Below are 20,858 nucleotides of genomic sequence, written 5' to 3'. Positions count from 1 at the left end.
ATTTACTTGTAGATATATTTTTTGATTGTTCTATGTCAAACTATACGGCATATTGACAGATATATGAACAAACTATATTGACAACCGTACAGTGCAGTGTCAATGATACACTTTCATTCTGGTGATTTTGTGGGATTCTGTTTTCAAAAGAGAAGATATTTTATACATTTTATGGAACTAAAAGTCCTCTAGCCGTATATCTGCTACATAGCAAAACTTTTTTTTTTCCCGAAACTTGACTTTTGTAAGGGTGTCTGTCTGCCTGTATCCCCACACTTCCCGTGGTGTGAAGGATTTGAGGTTGAGATGGTGACGTTTTGAAATTGTTTGCAACTATTTCCCTGCTTCGAACAAGGAGTGTAACCTGCCTGAACATAATAGCACACTGCACAGCCAACTGACGTGTATCTTCACACAGGGTGTTTCCATTCATTTTCATATAATCTCCCCGGATAAGGTCGAGGTAAGCGATATGCAGCTGTATACATGGTGTTTGCAGCTAGAGACAATATGGCCTCTCTGTTTCCTAAAAGGGGAATTCAGACATGACAGTTAGAATCTCTTATCTTCGTCAGAGTTGAGAGAGAGTCATAGAAAATGGGGTGTTGAGGAACTACTTTATCTTCACGCACCAGCAAGGCAGTTATTTCTCTAAGATGATCAGCTTTTTTAAAGTGTTTTTTGAGAACGTTTCTTAGATTCTTTGAGAACGTTTTGAATTGGTTTCCACTAGTTTAGTAATTGAAGCTTTTTCCCCAGTTTTTCTCACACCCAAGTTGTTTTTTCCCTTGTAGATTTACCCCCCATCTGTTTCTTTACATTGCATCGTATATGTCATGTGATGTAAATACAGAACTGGACATCTTTACCAGTGATACGTTTTGTCCAATTTGATAAGCCATCCGAGTCACTCTACACTTCATTGAAAAAGGGGTGTTCCGACACAGAATGAACGAGGAGCCATTTTAGGCTCGGCAGTTACATCTCCTGTTCATTCTGCTGTCTCATAGCCTCCCAACGACAAGACGACGTGAAATGGCTGACATGAAACGTAGCACTTTCTGCACGGCCTGTCTGAGATGCTGCGTGCCATGCTGTATTTTTGTGTGATGCTCTGTAATGGTGGTGTAATGTGTGTGTGTGTGTGTGTGTGTGTGTGTGTGTGAGATAGATGGGCCGTCAGGGCTTGGCCCATAAAGCGTCTGGGACATTTCCCCAGTGGAGTGAGAGTTCACATCAGCGGGCCAGTGTAATTTACAGAAGGCTGGGAAATAGCAGAGAAGAGAGGGAGACACCACGAGAGGAAGAGAGAAAAAGAGTAGGAGAGACACAAAGAGTAAGACAGATAGAGAGGGAGATGGAGAAAGAGAGATGGAGAGAGAGACGCGGAGATGGAGAGAGAGACGCAGAGAAAGAGAGATGGAGAGAGGGACAGAGAGAGAGAGAGAGACACACAGAGAAAGACAGAGAGAGGGAGATGGAGAGAGACACAGAAATAGGGATGGAGAGAGGGACAGAGAGAGAGAGACGCACAGCGAAAGACAGATAGAGAGGGAAATGGAGAGAGACACACAGAGAAAGAGAGATAGAGAAGGTAATGGAGAGAGAGACGCAGAGAAAGGGAGATAGAGATGGAGAGAGAGACACAGAGAAAGAGAGATGGAGAGAGAGACAGAGAGAAAGAGAGAGAGCGACAGAGAAAGAGAGAGAGCGACAGAGAAAGAGAGAGAGCGACAGAGAAAGAGAGATAGAGACACATAGAGAAAGAGAGATGGAGAGAGAGACACATAGAGCATAGAGAGAGAGAGATGGAGAGAGAGACACACAGAGAGAAAGAGAGACAAAGAGAGAGAGAGAGAGAGAGTGAGAGCCATGGCCTGCTATCTCTTATACACTAAGCGAGAACGAGGGATAGAGTTGTGGATACGATGGCTTCCTACAATTACATTCAAATAAGTTTAACTTAAAGGCCCAATGCAGACATTTTTAATATCAATATCAAATCATTTCTAGGTTGAAATGGCGAAAAATAGCGTTTTATCAAACAACTATTTCTCAGGCAAGAATTTGGTTAGGACTGTTTGGGAGTGATCTGAGTGGGGAGGGGGGGAAACTGAAAACTAGCTGTTATCAGCAGAAAGGTTTCTTATTGGTCTATTAAAGACAGAGAGGGTTCTTGTTGGTCTATTAAAGACAGAGAGGGTTCTTATTGGTCTATTAAAGACAGAGAGGGTTCTTATTGGTCTATTAAAGACAGAGAGGGGGTTCTTATTGGTCTATTAAAGACAGAGAGGGTTCTTATTGGTCTATTAAAGACAGAGAGGGTTCTTATTGGTCTATTAAAGACAGAGAGGGTTCTTATTGGTCTATTAAAGACAGAGAGGGTTCTTATTGGTCTATTAAAGACAGAGAGGGGGTTCTTATTGGTCTATTAAAGACAGAGAGGTTCCTTATTGGTCTATTGAAGCCCCCCCTCCCTGTTGTCTATCAGTCAACAGTAGTTTATGTGACTGCCCCTCCCCCCTGTTGTCTATCAGTCAACAGTAGTTTACGTGACTGCCCCCTCCCCCCTGTTGTCTATCAGTCAACAGTAGTTTACGTGACTGCCCCCTCCCCCCTGTTGTCTATCAGTCAACAGTAGTTTACGTGACTGCCCCCTCCCCCCTGTTGTCTATCAGTCAACAGTAGTTTACGTGACTGCCCCCTCCCCCCCTTCCCGCCTTTGGTTTCGAAAACGGAATTAGCGCCACAGCGAGCAACAGTTTGTCAACCGCAGTGTGTGACTGTTCCTGTTTGCACGTACTACTCACCTCATTCTGAAACACACACACACACACACACACACACACACACACACACACACACACACACACACACACACACACACACACACACACACACACACACACACACACACACACACACACACACACCAGTTGATTCTAAGAAGAGAAACTACTTGAAGTCATTGTAATTATATTGTGCAAGCAGGAGGAGAAAGATGAATTGATAGATTTTTGATTGACATGAGGCTAACATGAGGGCAACATGAGGGCAACATGAGGGCAAATGTTGATGAGGCCAACAGTGTTGTTAGAGGATCTGTGCGGAAAAGTATGTTACTTTAAAAACAACCATTGAGACGACTTGTTATAACCACAAAACTGTCCACAGTACTGTTGTTTTCAGTTTAAATGGAGAGAAATGTACTCTGTGGTTGTGACAAATAGAGAAGGGGTTGAGTGCTGAGAGGAAATGGTCACAATCAAAATAGAGAAAGAGAAAGAGAGAGAGAGAGAAAGAGAGAGAGAGTGAAAGAGAGAGAAAGAGAGAGAGAGTGAAAGATAGAGAGAGTGAGAGAGATGGAGAGAGAGAGAGAGAGAGAGAGAGAGAGAAAGCAAGATGGAGTGAGTGCAAAGTACTGGCATGATGCAAACAGAGGGAGAGGGAAATTCCACGTCAGTGTCTGAAGAGTTTCACATTGAGCCCAGATCTGAGTGAGAGTTCCTAGTGCTGCTTCTCCACTGGAGCCAGAACAGCATCAATCACTCTGTTCCTCCATCACAGGTCCAAGCAAACTATTCCTCCATTCTGGATCTGAGTGACCTGGCCTAATGTGACCACAGACCCACAGACCCATACGGGGCCCCAGTTTCTCATCGAGAGCAGAGAATCATATTAGAGCTAATTAAAAGCAGTCATTTTGGCTCTAAATGGATCTGTTTCCATGTGTGTGAACAGTAATGGGGGAAACCGATGTCCATCAAAGATTACACTTACGGTTGTAACTAACCAGCACTGGCTCAGCTTTCTCTGAGCCAGTGCTGGTTAGTTACAACCGTAAGTGTAATCTTTGATGGACATCGGTTTCCCCCATTACTGTTCACACACATGGAAACAGATCCATTTAGAGCCAAAATTTCAACTTTCTTCCTCTTTTTGTATTTCAACCCCAAATCACAAACTTTTGGCACAAAGTCTGTGGTAGGAGCTGGTATGTTATGCAGCTGTTTCTCCTGGTATAGAGAGAGAGAGAGAGAGAGAGAGAGAGAGAGAGAGAGAGAGAGAGAGAGAGAGAGAGAGAGAGAGAGAGAGAGAGAGAGAGAGAGAGAGAGAGAGAGAGAGAGAGAGAGAGAGAGAGAGAGAGAGAGAGAGAGAGAGAGAGAGAGAGAGAGAGAGAGAGAGAGAGAGAGAGAGAGAGAGAGAGAGAGAGAGAGAGAGAGAGAGAGAGAGAGAGAGAGAGAGAGAGAGAGAGAGAGAGAGAGAGAGAGAGAGAGAGAGAGAGAGAGAGAGAGAGAGAATGAAGAATTGACAAAAGGAAGCTAGACCAAGAGAAAGAGAAGAGAAAAGGAAATCAAGAATGAGCGAAAATGAAAGAACAAGAGAGTACTGCACTTTGAAAGGTAGGTCCTTGCAGAATTCGCAATTCACCTCAGTAAGTGATGTAGCTGTAGCTAGGACTGGGACTGGGACTAGGACTGGGACTGGGACTGGGACTAGGACTGGGACTGGGACTGGGACTAGGACTGGGACTGGGACTAGGACTGGGACTGGGACTAGGACTGGGACTGGGACTAGGACTGGGACTGGGACTGGGACTAGGACTGGGACTGGGACTGGGACTAGGACTGGGACTGGGACTAGGACTGGGACTGGGACTAGGACTGGGACTGGGACAGGCAGAGATGGTCATCCAGGGTTTATTACAGGTTATTTATCACCAGCCCTGAGTTAGACAGGCCTACAACGCTCTGCTGCTAACTGGTACATCACATCACCCAGAGAGAGAGAAGACAGAGAGAGAGAGAGGTGAGAGGACAGAGAGAGAGTTGAGAGGACACACAGAGAGAGAGAAGTGAGAGGACAGAGAGAGAGAAAGGTGAGAGGACAGAGAGAGAGAGAGGTGAGAGGACAGAGAGAGAGAGAGAGAGAGAGACGAGAGGACAGAGAGAGAGAGAGAGGTGAGAGAGATGAGAGGACAGAGAGAGAGAGAGAGAGGTGAGAGAGACAAGAGGACAGAGAGAGAGAGGTGAGAGGACAGAGAGAGAGAGGTGAGAGAGACGAGAGGACAGAGAGAGAGGTGAGAGGACAGAGAGAGAGAGAGAGGTGAGAGAAACGAGAGGACAGAGAGGTGAGAGGAGAGAGAGAGAGAGAGAGAGACGTGAGAGGACAGAGAGAGAGAGAGGTGTGAGGACAGAGAGAGAGAGGTGAGAGAGACGAGAGGACAGAGAGAGAGAGAGGTGAGAGGACAGAGAGAGAGAGAGGTGAGAGGACAGAGAGAGAGAGGTGAGAGGACAGAGAGAGAGAGGTGAGAGGACAGAGAGAGAGAGAGAGAGGTGAGAGGACAGAGAGAGAGAGGTGAGAGGACAGAGAGAGAGAGAGAGAGAGAGGTGAGAGGACAGAGAGAGAGAGAGAGGTGAGAGGACAGAGAGAGAGAGAGGTGAGAGAGACAAGAGGACAGAGAGAGAGAGACAAGAGGACAGAGAGAGAGAGAGGTGAGAGGACAGAGAGAGAGAGAGAGGTGAGAGGACAGAGAGAGAGAGAGGTGAGAGAGACAAGAGGACAGAGAGAGAGAGACAAGAGGACAGAGAGAGAGAGAGGTGAGAGAGACAAGAGGACAGAGAGAGAGAGGTGAGAGGACAGAGAGAGAGAGGTGAGAGAGACGAGAGGACAGAGAGAGAGAGGTGAGAGGACAGAGAGAGAGAGAGAGGTGAGAGAGACGAGAGGACAGAGAGGTGAGAGGAGAGAGAGAGAGAGAGAGGGAGACGTGAGAGGACAGAGGGAGAGAGAGGTGTGAGGACAGAGAGAGAGAGGTGAGAGAGACGAGAGGACAGAGAGAGAGAGAGGTGAGAGGACAGAGAGAGAGAGAGGTGAGAGGACAGAGAGAGAGAGGTGAGAGGACTGAGAGAGAGGTGAGAGGACAGAGAGAGAGAGAGAGAGGTGAGAGGACAGAGAGAGAGAGGTGAGAGGACAGAGAGAGATAGAGAGAGAGGTGAGAGGACAGAGAGAGAGAGAGAGGTGAGAGGACAGAGAGAGAGAGAGGTGAGAGAGACAAGAGGACAGAGAGAGAGAGACAAGAGGACAGAGAGAGCGAGAGGTGAGAGGACAGAGAGACAGAGAGGTGAGAGGACAGAAAGAGAGAGGTGAGAGGACAGAGAGAGAGAGAGAGAGGTGAGAGGACAGAGAGAGAGAGAGGTGAGAGGACAGAGAGAGAGAGGTGAGAGAGAGAGAGGTGAGAGGACAGAGAGAGAGAGAGAGGTGAGAGGACAGAGAGAGAGAGAGGTGAGAGGACAGAGAGTGAGAGAGGTGAGAGAGAGAGAGATGAGAGGACAGAGAGAGAGAGGTGAGAGAGACGAGAGGACAGAGAGAGAGAGAGGTGAGAGGACAGAGAGAGAGAGAGGTGAGAGAGACTAGAGGACAGAGAGAGAGAGGTGAAAAAGACGAGAGGACAGAGAGAGGTGAGAGGACAGAGAGAGAGAGGTGAGAGGACAGAGAGGGAGAGGTGAGAGGACAGAGAGGGAGAGGTGAGAGGACAGAGAGGGAGAGACAGAGAGGACAGAGAAAGAGAGGAGGGAGAGAGAGAGGACAGAGAGAGAGTCCTGGGGAACATGTAGTGTAGAAGTGCACTGCCATTAAATGACTGACATTTCACTGAAATACTGTAGGTGATGAAACGATTGGAGTCATAGACAAAATGTCTGTTTTTTTATGGAAGCTTGATTCAACTATTTTCCGAACTAGGCGTTTCACCTTTGTTCCAGTTAGGCCGAGGGAAGCTGGTTGCAATAGTCAAGTGCAACAACACCTCTGACCTCGCATACTCTCTATGGGTAAAAAAAATGATCCCTGGACCCAAATCTGCGGCTGTGGCCTCCCTCCCCCTCTCTCACCCTCCCTCCCTCTCATTACCTCCCCCTCTCTCGCCCTCCCTCCTCTCTCTCTTTCAATTCGGTTCAATTCAAGGGGCTTTATTGGCATGTTAACATTGCCAAAGCAAGTGGAGTAGATAATAAACAAAAGTGAAACAAACAGAAGTTCTAAAAGAATAGAGACATTTCAAATGTTATTATGTATATATACAGTGTTGTAATGATGTGCACATAGTTATAGTGCCAAAGGGAAAATAAATATAGGTTGTATTTACAATGTTTGTTCTTCACTGGTTGCCCTTTTCTTGTGGCAACAGGTCACAAATCTTGCTGCTGTGATGGCACACTGTGGTATTTCACCCAGTAGATATGGTGAGTTTATCAAAATTGGGTTTGTTTTCAAATTCTTTGTGGATCTGTGTAATCTGAGGGAAATATATGTCTCTAATACATTGGGCAGGAGGTTAGGAAGTACAGCTCAGTTTCCACCTCATTTTGTGGGCAGTGTCTTCTCTTGAGAGCCAGGTCTGCCTACGGCGGCCTTTCTCAATCCCAAGGCTATGCTCACTGAGTCTGCACATAGTCAAAGCTTTCCTTAATTTTGGGTCAGTCACAGTGGTTTAGGGCCAAATAGCATTCCTATGTTTTTTTGGTGAATTATTTTCAATGTGTCAAGAAATTATCTTTTAGTTTTCTCATAATTTGGTTGAGTCTAATTGTGTTGCTGTCCTGGGGCTCTGTAGGGTGTGTTTGTGTTTGTGAACAGAGCCCCAGGACCAGCTTGTTTAGGGGACTCTTCTCCAGGTTCATCTCTCTGTAGGTGATGGCTTTGTTTGAGAATCGCTTCCTTTTAGGTGGTTGTAGAATTTAATGGCTCTTTTCTGGATTTTGATAATTAGCGGGTATTGGCCTAATTCTGCTCTGCATGCATTATTTGGTGTTTTATGTTTGTCCCATTTGGTGAATTCTTGGTTGCTGAGCGGACCCCAGACCTCACAACCGTAAAGGGAAATGGCTTCTTTTTTTAAGAACTCAGCAAAAAAAGAAACGTCCCTTTTTCAGGTCTTTCAAAGATAATTCATAAAAATCCAAATAACTTCACAGATCTTCATTGTAAACACTGTTTCCCATGGTTGTTCAAAGAACCATAAACATTTAATGAACATGCACCTGTGGAACAGTCGTTAAGACACTAACAGCTTACAGACGGTTGGCAATTAAGGTCACAGTTATGAAAACTAAAGAGGTCTTTCTACTGACTCTGAAAACCACCAAAGGAAAGATGCCCAGGGTCCCTGCTCGTCTGCGTGAATGTGCCTTAGGCATGCTGCAAGGAGGCACGAAGACTGCAGATGTGGCCAGGGCAATAAATTGTAATGGCCATACTGTGAGACGCCTAAGACAGCGCTACAGGGAGACAGGACGGACAGCTGATCGTCCCTGCAGTGGCAGACCACGTGTAACAACACCTGCACAGGATCGGTACATCCGAACATCACACCTGCGGGACAGGTACAGGATGGCAACAACAACTGCTCGAGTTACACCAGGAATGCACAATCCCTCCATCAGTGTTCAGACTGTTCTCAACAGGCCGAGAGAGGCTGGACTGAGGGCTTGTAGGCCTGTTGTAAGGCAGGTCCTCACCAGACATCACCGGCAACAACTTTGCCTATGGGCACAAACTAAAATAAATAAGCATAAATATGGGTTGTATTTACAATGGTGTTTGTTCTTCACTGCTTGCCCTTTTCTTGTGGCAACAGGTCACAAATCTTGCTGCTGTGATGGCACACTGTGGAATTTCACCCAGTAGATATGGGAGTTTATCAAAATTGGATTTGTTTTTGAATTCTTTGTAGATCTATGTAATCTCAGGGAAGTATGTGTCTCTAATATGGTCATACATTGGGCAGGAGGTTAGGAAGTGCAGCTCAGTTTCCACCTCATTTTGTGGGCAGTGAGCACATAGCCTGTCTTCTCTTGAGAGCCAAGTCTGCCTTTGGCGGCCTTTCTCAATAGCAAGGCTATGCTCACAGAGTCTGTACATAGTCAAAGCTTTCCTTAAGTTTGGGTCAGTCACAGTGGTCAGGTATTCTGCCACGGTGTACTCTCTGTTTAGGGCCAAATAGCATTCTAGTTTTCTTCTCTCTCTCTCTCTCTCTCTCTCTCTCTCTCTCTCTCTCTCTCTCTCATTGTGTTGTGGCCTTCTAGTCGGTATACTGTATCTGTCTACTATGACGTGTTGGTAAAATATTTTATATGTGTCTGTGAGCTGTGATAGGTTCTGGAGACCCGTGGTTCTGGAGACCCGTGGTTCTGGAGACCCGTACCCTGGCATTCTATGTTTTCGTGGTGATGGGGGGGGGGGGGGGGGGGGACCTCAGAATCTGCCGGTGGTAAATCAACAAGAAATAACAAGATAATAATAAATAATAAATAATAATGCTCTCTGCAAATCATAGAAAGATAGAACTGTCACAAGAATGGAAATAGTCACTAAATAGACACATTTGTCCAATGAAAATAGACACAAACATGTCAATACACAAATAAGTACTAGATAGACAAACACACGCAAATGAATAACTACACATCTTTACGCAACCCCTCTCCAAATACGCACAAGTCAATCAATAAATAAGTACTTTTTTGGCGTGAGCGCTGTGCTTGTAATCCTGTGGGATGGCTCATGATATCAGGATAACTATCTTCCCGTAGCTCCAGGGTATTGCAGTATTGGGTCCAAATTCTGCTCCGAGAGGCTCCTGCTTTCCCCGGGAGGAGGATAAGTAGGGATGGAGTTGCCTAAGTCAACACTGGCACAGCTGTGCAGACCAGACAGGCCAGGTGATGCCTTTGTCTGGCCCAGTGAAGGCAGTCTTTATGAGGGGCTGCTGGGCCTCGTCTGGCTCAGTAAGGAATATCTGCTTCCCAATGCATTTCCAGAACCAGGCTTTTTTCTGGATCAAAAAAGGAGCTTATGAGGGGGGGGGGGGGGGGTGCGTGGCAGGGGGCGTGGCAGGGGGCGTGTTAATGGGCGAGGTCAGCCCACGGTGCGGTTGAATACGGTCAAGGCCCATGAAAATAACATTTGAGGCCCCCATCTTGTAATATCTTTACAGATTTCTTTACAGATTTCTTTACAGATTTCTCCATGGACATGAGAGAGAAATGTTTAAAAAAATTCCTGCAAAGTTCCTGCAATTCTATGCAGTTCTGGGCCAGTGGGCTGGGGTGCTGGGGCTATGCTGGGCTGGGGTGGTAGGTGGGGTATGGGGCTGACTCCAAGGCCGGGTGGCTGAGGCTGGGGCTGAGGTTGGGGCTGAGGTTGGGGCTGAGGCTGGGGCTGGGGGTATAGCTGGGTTTGGAGGTAGACTGACTGGCGAAGGTGTGTGTTCATTGCGTGCCATATTATTGAGGCACTGAAGGAGCAAGGCTCAGGAAAGAAGCCCGGTGTAATCTGTCAGAAGCCCTCCAGAATTTTCTCCTGAATTCCTTCCCTTCGCTCCCTTAATCTTTTGATTATTTCCAACTTCTTTCCACTGTTTCACCCCCTCTTCTTTCCCCTCTTGCTCTTCCTCCTATCTTTTTTAAATCTCTCCCCTTCTGTCTCTCCTATTCTATCTCTCTCCCTCTTCTATCTCCCCCTTCTTCTATCTTCCCCCTCTACTATCTCTCCCCCTCTGTGTCTCCCCCTCTGTCTCCCCCCTCTTCTATCTCCCCCTCTTCTATCTTCCGCCTCTGTGTCTCCCCCTCGTTCTCCCCCTCCATGTCTCCCCCTCCATGTCTCCCCCTCCATGTCCCCCCCTCTATGTCTCCCCCCGCTTCTATGTCTCCCCCCTCTTCTATGTCTCCCCCTCTTCTATGTCTCCCCCTCTTCTATGTCTCTCCCTCTTCTATCTATCTCTTCTATCTCTCCCTCCCTTCTATCTCCCCCTCTTCTGTCTTCCCCCTCTACTATCTCTCCCCCTCTTCTATCTCTCCTCCTCTTCTATCTCTCCCTCTCTTCTATCTATCTCTTCTATCTCTCCCTCTCTTCTATCTATCTCTTCTATCTCTCTCCCTCTTCTATCTCCCCCTTCTTCTATCTTCCCCCTCTACTATCTCTCCCCCTCTGTGTCTCCCCCTCTGTCTCCCCCTTCTTCTATCTTCCCCCTCTACTATCTCTCCCCCTCTGTGTCTCCCCCTCGTTCTCCCCCTCTGTCTCCCCCTCCATGTCTCCCCCTCCATGTCCCCCCCTCTATGTCTCCCCCCGCTTCTATGTCTCCCCCCTCTTCTATGTCTCCCCCTCTTCTATGTCTCCTCCTCTTCTATGTCTCTCCCTCTTCTATCTCTCCCTCTCTTCTATCTATCTCTTCTATCTCTCGCTCCCTTCTATCTCCCCCTCTTCTGTCTTCCCCCTCTACTATCTCTCCCCCTCTACTATCTCACCCCCTCTTCTACCTCTCCCCCTCTTCTATCTCTCCCCCTCTTCTATCTCTCCCCCTCTTCTATCTTTCCTCCTCTTCTATGTCTCACTCTCTTCTATCTCCCACTTTTCTTTCACTCTTTCCTCTTGATCTATTCCACAATCTGTCTCTTCCCTCCTCTCTCTCTCTCTCTCTCTCTCTCTCTCTCTCACTCTCTCTCTCTCTCTCTTCCCTCCTCTCTCTCTCTCTCTCTTCCCTCCTCTCTCTGTCTCTCTCTTCCTTGAAAATAACAGTGTTGCTGTAACAGAGCACTTCCTGATGTTGGTCTAGTGGGCGGAGCGAGCAGACCGAGAGAGAGAGAGAGAGAGAGAGAGAGAGAGAAGCAGCCAGGAAGCTGCAGCAGCGCAGTCAGTGGTGCCTCCCCCTGTTCTTCCTCTCCACTCCTCCTCTCCAGCTGCTGCTACAGTGCAGCCAGCCGTCCAGCGAGTGCAGCTCTCCACAAGCTGCAGCAGTCGGTCGTCCAGAGACACATCACAGATCACAGCCACCAACAGCAGTAGGGAAGGGGAGACACTAGCGCACGGAGCCCAGCCAGCAACACACAGACACACACACACACACACCCCACACACACACACACACACACACACACACACACACACACACACACACACACACACACTCCTCCTCTCCCACCACACTATTCCGCGTGGCGCCTTCACTCATTTGCTTGTTCACTCGCTCTCTCGCTCGCTCCGGTCTTCTCCCTCGCTCCTCTCCCTCGCTCCTCTCTGCTCTGCCTGAGAATGGTCCAGCCGGTGCCTGGGGCTCTGCTGTCACGGCCTGTCTGAACACACACAGACATACACACTCAACAGACACACGGATGCACGCGCACAAACCCAACAGCGATGTGAGAGGTAAGGGTTTCCGTCTTCATTTCTCTTTCTCCTTCTCGCTCTCTGTGACGAGGCGATGGACTGTCTTTTTGACTGCAGTAAGGGACCAGCCTGTTGTAAAGAAAAGATATGCTGGGGTTTGTTAGCTTTAGGCTCTGCCTGCGTCTGTGTGTAACATCTGTTTGTTATGCCTTACACACACACACACACACACACACACACACACACACACACACACACACACACACACACACACACACACACACACACACACACACACACACAGAAAACGCATACCAGACCAAAAATAGAAGGTCACACAATAGCTTCAATAGCTTCTTCCTGTGGGGAACGCTTGTGTGTGTGTGTGTGTGTGTGTGTGTGTGTGTGTGTGTGTGTGTGTGTGTGTGTGTGTGTGTGTGTGTGTGTGTGTGTGTGTGTGTGTGTCTAGTGGGTCGTGGTTGCTCCGGGAAGCAGGGAAGTAGATCAATAGATCCATTCCTTCTGTCTGACTCAACAACTCAACATGTTGGGAACCAACCAGCCAACCAGAGAGAGGCTTGGTTAACGACTAAACTTAAGACCTATTTTCTACTTTCCTTCTTTTCGTTCTGTTTCTTTCTCCTCCCTGCTCTGAACGCCAGCGTAAGGGGGTGGCGTGGTTTTTAGCGTGCAGCGCGCGCTCGTGTGTGTGCTGTGTGTGTGTGTGTAAGGTGAACTCCCCGCCTGCCACATGTAAATGATGTGTGACATGTGGAGCTGCTGCTACCTTATATGGCGAGCGCTGTATTTCAGTACAGTAGAACCCTGCCAAACATTCCGGGTCACGGAAGGAGAGGAGCGAGTGTGTGAGAGGGCATCTGTGGGAGTGTGTGGGAGGGTGTCTGTGGGAGTGTGTGAGAGGGTGTCTGTGGGAGTGTGTGATAGGGTGTCTGTGGGAGTGTGTTGGAGGGTGTCTGTGGGAGTGTGTGAGAGGGTGTCTGTGGGAGTGTGTGGGAGGGTGTCTGTGGGAGTGTGTGAGAGGGTGTCTGTGGGAGTGTGTGATAGGGTGTCTGTGGGAGTGTGTTGGAGGGTGTCTGTGGGAGTGTGTGAGAGGGTGTCTGTGGGAGTGTGTGAGAGGGCGTCTGTGGGAGTGTGTGAGAGGGCGTCTGTGGGAGTGTGTGAGAGGGCGTCTGTGGGAGTGTGAGAGGGTGTTTGTGGGAGTGTGTGTGACTGCCTGCGTGTGTCTCACAGAGAAGGAGTAACTGGGAAAGTGTGAGAAAGAGAGAACAAGTGAGAAACAGAGGGAGGAATGGAGTAGAGAGAGAGACCCAAGAGAATGGATGGTCTTTACTAGGTAGCGGCGCGACGCTGTTGAACCGTAGCTAAGTAAGTGAGAACATACTTTGAGCGGCTGAGAGAGATTCAGTTATAATGTTTTAACATGTGTGTTCAAGAGTAAAGTTTGTCCTGTTGTCTGTGTGTCATGATGAGAAGACGTACAGAGGGAGCGTTATGCCTGGTTGTGGGCTGAAGGGAAACAGTAGCTACTAGCCATCTTCATTGAACCCTCCTTCTCTGGCTTTAGACTTTTTTTTCCTGGCCTCTCCTCTCTCTTCTCCTCTCTTCTTCTCCTCTCTTCTTCTCCTTTCTCCTCCCTTCTGTTCTTTTCTTCTCTAAGTTTCCTCTTGATTTCCTCTGAGATACTTTATGAATACTGCTGTCTATTGCCTTCTCCTCTCCTCATCTCCTCTCTTCTCCTCTCCTCTCCTCCTCCCACCTCCTCTCCTCCTCCCTCCCTCCCTCTCTTCTCTTCTCCTCTCCTCCTCTCTCCTCCTCTCCTCCTCCCTCCCCCTCTCCTCTCCTCTCCCCTCTTCTCCTCTCCTCCTCCTTCCCCATCTCCTCTATTCCTCTCTCCTCCTCTCCTCCTCCTCCCTTCTCCTCTCCTCCTCCCTCCCTCCCCCTCTCTTCTCTTCTCCTCTCCTCCTCCCTCCCCCTCTCCTCTCTTCTCCTCTCCTCTCTTCTCTTCTCCTCTCTTCTCTCCTCCTCCCTCCCCCTCTCCTCTCTTCTCCTGTCCTCTCTTCTCATCTCCTCTCTTCTCCTCTCCTCCTCCATCCTCCTCTCCTCCTCCCTCCCTCCCCCTCTCCTCTCTTTTCCTCTCTTCTCCTCTCACCCTATCCTCCCTTCTCCTCTCCCCCTCTCCCCCTTCTCCTTTCCACCTCTCCTCCCTTCTCCTCTCCTCTCTTCTCCTCTCCTCCTCTCTTCCTGTACTCCCTTCTCCTCCTCTCCTCTCTTCTCCTCTCCCCCTCTCCTCCCTTCTCCTTTCCACCTCTCCTCCCTCCTCCTCTCCTCCATTCTCCTCTCCCCCTCTCCCCCTTCTCCTTTCCACCTCTCCTCCCTTCTCCTCTCTTCTCCTCTCCTCCTCTCTTCCTGTACTCCCTTCTCCTCCTCTCCTCTCTTCTCCTCTCCCCATCTCCTCGCTTCTCCTCTCCCCCTCTCCTCCCTTCTCCTCTCCTCCTCTCCTCCCTTCTCCTCTCCTCCTCTCCTCTCTTCTCCTCTCCTCCTCTCCTCCCGTCTCCTCTCCTCCTCTCCTCCATTCTCCTCTCCCCCTCTCCTCCCTTCTCATCTCCTCTCTTCTCCTCTCCTCCTCCCTCCTCCTCCTCCTCTCCTCCTCCCTCCCCCTCTCCTCTCTTCTCCTCTCCTCCTCTCCTCCTCTCCTCTCTTCTCCTCTCACCCTATCCTCCCTTCTCCTCTCCCCCTCTCCCCCCTTCTCCTTTCCACCTCTCCTCTCCTCCTCTCTTCCTGTACCCCCTTCTCCTCCTCTCCTCTCTTCTCCTCTCCCCCTCTCCTCCCTTCTCCTTTCCACCTCTCCTCCCTTCTCCTCTCCTCCCTTCTCCTCTCCCCCTCTCCTCCCTTCTCCTTTCCACCACTCCTGCCTTCTCCTCTCCTCCTCCCCTGTCGGTTTCCCCATTGTTTCCTGGTGTCTGTGGTTGAAGCACTGATGAGGAATGTAGTTGTTGTGAGTTACATTGTTTTCATTGGTCCAGGCAGAGGCAGGCAGATAGAGATACACTGCTGATTGCAGTGTTTCCCAAACTAGATCCTGGGCCCACTGGGTGTACATTTTAGTTTTTGCCCTAGCACTACACAGCTGATTCAAATAAACAAAGCTTCATGAATCAGCTGTGTAGCGCTAGGGCAAAAAACAAAACGAGTTTGGGAAACACTAGCATAGTGGGTTTTGCCTTTCCTCTGTAGAATGGAGCTTTCCTCTGTGGAATGTAGCTTCCCCTGTAGAATGTAGCTTTCCCCTGTAGAATGTAGCTTTCCTCTGTAGAATGGAGCTTTCCCCTGTAGAATGTAGCTTTCCCCTGTAGAATGTAGCTTTCCTCTGTAGAATGGAGCTTTCCCCTGTAGAATGGAGCTTTCCCCTGTAGAATGGAGCTTTCCCCTGTAGAATGGAGCTTTCCTCTGTAGAATGTATCTTTCCTCTGTAGAATGTAGCTTTCCTCTGTAGAATGTAACTTCCTCTGTAGAATGTAGCTTTCCCCTGTAGAATGTAGCTTTCCCCTGTAGAATGTAGCTTTCCCCTGTAGAATGTAGCTTTCCCCTGTAGAATGTAGCTTTCCCCTGTAGAATGTAGCTTTCCCCTGTAGAATGTAGCTTTCCCCTGTAGAATGTAGCTTTCCCCTGTGGAATGGAGCTTTCCCCTGTAGAATGTAGCTTTCCCCTGTAGAATGTAGCTTTCCTCTGTAGAATGGAGCTTTCCCCTGTAGAATGGAGCTTTCCCCTGTAGAATGTAGCTTTCCCCTGTAGAATGTAGCTTCCCCCTGTAGAATGGAGCTTTCCTCTGTGGAATGGAGCTTTCCTCTGTGGAATGTAGCTTTCCCCTGTAGAATGTAGCTTTCCCCTGTAGAATGTAGCTTTCCTCTGTAGAATGTAGCTTCCCCCTGTAGAATGTAGCTTCCCCCTGTAGAATGTAGCTTCCCCTGAAGAATGGAGCTTTCCTCTGTGGAATGTAGCTTTCCCCTGTAGAATGTAGCTTTCTCCTGTAGAATGTAGCTTTCTCCTCTAGAATAGAGCTTTCCCCTGTAGAATGTAGCTTTCCCCTGTAGAATGGAGCTTTCCTCTGTAGAATGGAGCTTTCCTCTGTAGAATGGAGCTTTCCCCTGTAGAATGTAACTTTCCTCTGTAGAATGGAGCTTTGCCTGGTAGAATGGAGCTTTGCCTTGTAGAATGGAGCTTTGCCTTGTAGAATGTAGCTTCCCCCAGTAGAATGTAGCTTCCCCCTGTAGAACGTAGCTTCCCCTGAAGAATGGAGCTTTCCTCTGTGGAATGTAGCTTTCCCCTGTAGAATGTAGCTTTCTCCTGTATAATGTAGCTTTCTCCTCTAGAATGGAGCTTTCCCCTGTAGAATGTAGCTTTCCCCTGTAGAATGGAGCTTTCCTCTGTAGAATGGAGCTTTCCTCTGTAGAATGGAGCTTTCCCCTGTAGAATGTAACTTTCCTCTGTAGAATGTAACTTTCCTCTGTAGAATGGAGCTTTGCCTTGTAGAATGGAGCTTTGCCTTGTAGAATGTAGCTTCCCCCAGTAGAATGTAGCTTTCCCCTGTAGAATGTAGCTTTCCCCTGTAGAATGTAGCTTTCCCCTGTGGAATGGAGCTTTCCCCTGTAGAATGTAGCTTTCCCCTGTAGAATGTAGCTTTCTCCTGTAGAATGTAGCTTTCTCCTCTAGAATGGAGCTTTCCCCTGTAGAATGTAGCTTTCCCCTGTAGAATGGAGCTTTCCTCTGTAGAATGGAGCTTTCCTCTGTAGAATGGAGCTTTCCCCTGTAGAATGTAACTTTCCTCTGTAGAATGGAGCTTTGCCTGGTAGAATGGAGCTTTGCCTTGTAGAATGGAGCTTTGCCTTGTAGAATGTAGCTTCCCCCAGTAGAATGTAGCTTTCCCCTGTAGAATGTAGCTTTCCCCTGTAGAATGTAGCTTTCCCCTGTGGAATGGAGCCTTCCCCTGTAGAATGTAGCTTTCCCCTGTAGAATGTAGCTTTCCTCTGTAGAATGGAGCTTTCCCCTGTAGAATGGAGCTTTCCCCTGTAGAATGTAGCTTTCCCCTGTAGAATGTAGCTTCCCCCTGTAGAATGTAGCTTTCCCCTGTAGAATGGAGCTTTCCCCGCTTTCCCCTGTAGAATGGAGCTTTCCTCTGTAGAATGGAGCTTTCCTCTGTAGAATGTATATTTCCTCTATAGAATGGAGCTTTGCCTTGTAGAATGGAGCTTTGCCTTGTAGAATGGAGCTTTCCCCTGTAGAATGGAGCTTTCCCCTGTCGAATGCAGCTTTCCTCTGTAGAATGGAGCTTTCCCCTGTAGAATGGAGCTTTCCTCTGTAGAATGGAGCTTTGCCTTGTAGAATGGATCTTTGCCTTGTAGAAGGGAGCTTTCCCCTGTAGAATGGAGCTTTCCTCTGTAGAATGGAGCTTTGCCTTGTAGAATGGATCTTTGCCTTGTAGAATGGAGCTTTCCCCTGTAGAATGGAGCTTTCCTCTGTGGAATGTTGCTTTCCTCTGTGGAATGTAGCTTTCCCCTGTAGAATGGAGCTTTCCCCTGTAGAATGGAGCTTTCCCCTGTAGAATGGAGCTTTCCCCTGTAGAATGGAGCTTTCCTCTGTAGAATGGAGCTTTGCCTTGTAGAATGGATCTTTTCCTTGTAGAATGGAGCTTTCCCCTGTAGAATGGAGCTTTCCTCTGTGGAATGTTGCTTTCCTCTGTGGAATGTAGCTTTCCCCTGTAGAATGGAGCTTTCCCCTGTAGAATGGAGCTTTCCCCTGTAGAATGGAGCTTTCCTCTGTTGAATGGATCTTTGCCTTGTAGAATGGATCTTTGCCTTGTAGAAGGGAGCTTTCCTCTGTAGAAGGGAGCTTTCCTCTGTAGAATGGAGCTTTCCTCTGTGGAATGGAGCTTTGCCTTGTAGAATGTATCTTTGCCTTGTAGAAGGGAGCTTTCCTCTGTAGAAGGGAGGTTTCCTCTGTAGAATGGAGCTTTCCTCTGTAGAAGGGAGCTTTCCTCTGTAGAAGGGAGCTTTCCTCTGTGGAATGACTTGATTTTTGCTGATATTAAACATCTCTTTGACAAGGGAGACTCCTCCCAATACAGCAGCAAAATAAATTGCAAACACATATTTCTTTTTTAACTGTACTGTGTTCTTCAATCCCTCGTGGAATAAATTGCTGACATACGTTGTGTGTGTGTGTGTGTGTGTGTGTGTGTGTGTGTGTGTGTGTGTGTGTGTGTGTGTGTGGATGTGTGTGTGTGTGTGTGTGTGGATGTGGGGATGTGGATGTTTCCCAGCATCTCTCTATGATCTCTGCTCTGCCCTGAGGACAGGATTAAGTGCCTGAGAGGTTCCCACTGACAGGTTAAGCCTTCAGTATAGTGGCGGTTTTGTGTTTACAGGCATGTTATTACCGTGTTTTCCACTGTGTTTGAACCGTGTGACACCTCATATTACACCCATATCACACTCCATACCATGCTGTCATGGCACTGAGGTAGCCGGCAATTCCACCACTGCTACACGGTCCAACCGTGAATGCTTGGTAGGTTGACCGTAACTGAACCAGACTACTGGCAGCTTACCTGGTTATCTGATTTCATTGTCTCGGTAGATTTGAAGTATTATGCCTGGAATGAATTAAAAACATACCGAAAAATAAATAATAGTGAAGGTTTGAACTGTGACCTGACCTATAGACAATTGTAAGTAAGTTCTGTAAGTAAGTAGCCTTGGCTTGTGCAAGCTGAAATAGGAGCAGCAGTCTATATCCTGTTTATGTAGCATGAGGCAGCTTGATGTACAAGTACACCCCATGGACAGGACGCCAGTCTATCGCAGGGCCTTACCCCCAATCTTTTTTCTTAAAGGGATACTTTGGGATTTTGGTAATGTGGGCTTTTATCTACTTCCCCAGAGTTAGATGAACACATGGATACCATTGTTATGTCTCTGCGTGCGGTTTGAAGGAAGCTGCTAACTAGCGCTAGCGCAATTGCTAACTAGCGTTAGCGCAATGACTGGAAGTCTAAGGGTATATCACAGACTTCCAGTCATTGCGCTAATGCTAGTTAGCATTGGCTCACAAAACAACCTCTAACTTCCTTCATACTGGACAAAGTGACATACAAATGGTATCCACACGTTCATCTGACTGGTGAAGTCGATAAAGGGCCTCACTGCCAAAATCCAGAAGTAATCCTTTAGTGCCAACCACTAAAGGATCGTGCCAAACACTTGGCTACCCTGGGGCGGCAGGGTAGCCGAGTGGTTAGAGCGTTGGACTAAGCGAAAGGTTGCAAGTTCGAATCCCCGAGCTGACAAGGTCTGTCATTCTGCCCCGAACAGGAACTGCCCCCACTGTTCCTAGGCTGTCATTGAAAATAAGAATTTGACTTGCCTAGTTAAATAAAGGTAAAATTAAAGATTCACTGGGTCCCATTTTTTTTACAGTTTTTGGTATGACTAGGATGGAGATTGAACTCCCAACTTTTCCAATCTCACAGCAGACAGGGCTTGAACTCCACTGAGTTTCTCAAAGAAATACCAGACAGGGTTCAGCTGTGACCTAAAGACAACCGTGCTACTTTGTTACTGCAAGGCCTTAATGCAAAGCTACTAATAGAATCATGAATGTAAGAATCATCCTTGTATATCATCCTTGTATATCATCCTTGTATATCGGTTAAAATCTCTGGAAGAGACACATTCCTACACTGACAATGTACAGTGGAGCCTGAAATGATTGACACCCTTGAGAAAGATGAGCAAAGATGACTGTATAAAATACATATTACACATTCTGAGCTATATTGTATGCAAAACATTTTTGAGGTCAAAATGATTGACACCCCTGTTTTCAATACCTTTCTATACCTCACCTTCAAATCAAATCCAACTTTATTAGTCACACGCGCCGAATACAACAGGTGTAAACCTTACAGTGAAATTCTTACTTACAAGCTCCTAACCAACAATGCAGTTCAAAAAAAAAAATACAGATAAGAATAAGAGATAAAAGTAGCAAGTAATTAAAGAGCAGCAGTAAAATAACAATATATACAGTAGGTACCAGTACAGAGGCAATGTGCGGGGGCACTATGACTATGCATAGATGACAACAATAGAGAGTAGCAGTGGTGTAAAAGAGTGTGTGTGGGGGGGGGGGGGGGGGGGGGGGACTTCATACTGGACAAAGTGACATACAAATGGTATCCACACGTTCATCTGGAACGGGGCTTCCTCTGACACTGCCTGGTATAGAGCTCCTGGATGGCAGACTTTTTCTAAAATGTTTTCTGAGATGGGAGAACACATTGGGAGGGATGTTAGACCATTCCCCCATACAGATTCTTTCCAGATCTTTGATATCCTTCATCTGCTCTGATGTACTGCCCTCTTCAGTTAAAACAACAGGTTTTCAATGGAGTTCAAGTCCAGAGTCTGAGAATGCCATTTCAACATGTTGATTTTGTGGCCAATAAACCATTTCTTTGTGGATTTTGATATTTGTTTGGGGTTATTGTCTTGTTGGAAAATCCATTTGCGGCCAAGTGTCAGTCTCCTGGCAGAGACAACCAGGTTTTTGGCTAAAATTTTGTGGTACTGGGTAAAATTCATGATGCTGTTGACCTTAACAAGGCCCCGGGACCAGTG

The 20,858-nt window shown here is 47.6% G+C and overlaps 1 protein-coding gene across 13 annotated transcripts in view; it reads left to right on the top strand.

The window, feature by feature from the left end:
• The window catches only part of LOC110530751 (muscleblind-like protein 1), a 102,247-nt gene that overhangs the window by 2,594 nt on the left and 78,795 nt on the right, over positions 1-20,858 (top strand). For 2 of the 13 annotated variants that reach the window (XM_036986445.1, XM_036986437.1), the window contains exon 1: positions 11,591-12,201. The exons of 2 other annotated variants lie outside the window; for them this stretch is intronic. The gene's annotated coding sequence lies outside the window, so the exon portion shown is untranslated. Of the gene's footprint in view, positions 1-11,590; positions 12,202-13,336; positions 13,549-20,858 lie in introns of those variants that run through there. 9 more of the 13 variants (XM_036986447.1, XM_036986442.1, XM_036986449.1 and 6 more) reach the window with 7 other exon arrangements.

This window comes from Oncorhynchus mykiss, chromosome 8 (assembly GCF_013265735.2).
Source record: "Oncorhynchus mykiss isolate Arlee chromosome 8, USDA_OmykA_1.1, whole genome shotgun sequence".
NCBI lineage: Eukaryota > Metazoa > Chordata > Actinopteri > Salmoniformes > Salmonidae > Oncorhynchus > Oncorhynchus mykiss.
The sequence above is the reverse complement of the archived record's forward strand: the minus strand, read 5'-3'. Positions and strand labels throughout refer to the sequence as shown.